The following is a 554-nucleotide window of genomic DNA, read 5'->3' as shown; positions in this document are numbered from 1 at the left end:
TAGGCTTTTTGAGTGGAGGTTTAATTACTGCAAGTTTAAAAGCCTGTGGAACATAACCTGTTAATAGAGAAAGGTTAATCAGATCTAGTATGGATGTGTTGATTAGGGGAAAGACGTCTTTGAGCATCCTGGTCGAGATGGGGTCCAGGAGACATGTTGATGATTTAGATGAAGCAATTGTTGAGGTCAACTCAGAGAGATCTATAGGGGAGAAGTAGTCCAAGTATAAATGAGGTCTCACTGATGTTTCTAAAGCCATTGTAGTAGATGGCACATCTGCGAGAGCTGTGGGAGTGGTCCGACCAATTTTTTCTCTAATAGTTGTGATTTTATTTGTAAAGAAGCTCATGAAGTCATTGCTGCTGAGATCTAAGGGAATGTTAAGCTCAACAGCACTGTGGCTCTTTGTCAGCCTGGCTACAGTACTGAAAAGAAACCTGGGGTTGTTCTTATTCTCCTCAATCAGTGATGAATAAAATGCAGTTCTGGCACTATGAAGGGCTTTCTTATATGTTATTAAACTATCTTTCCAGGCTATGAAAAACTCTTCTGAC

Source organism: Monopterus albus, unplaced genomic scaffold, assembly GCF_001952655.1.
Source record: "Monopterus albus unplaced genomic scaffold, M_albus_1.0 scaffold47.1, whole genome shotgun sequence".
Lineage (NCBI taxonomy): Eukaryota > Metazoa > Chordata > Actinopteri > Synbranchiformes > Synbranchidae > Monopterus > Monopterus albus.
Note: the sequence above shows the minus strand (reverse complement) of the source record.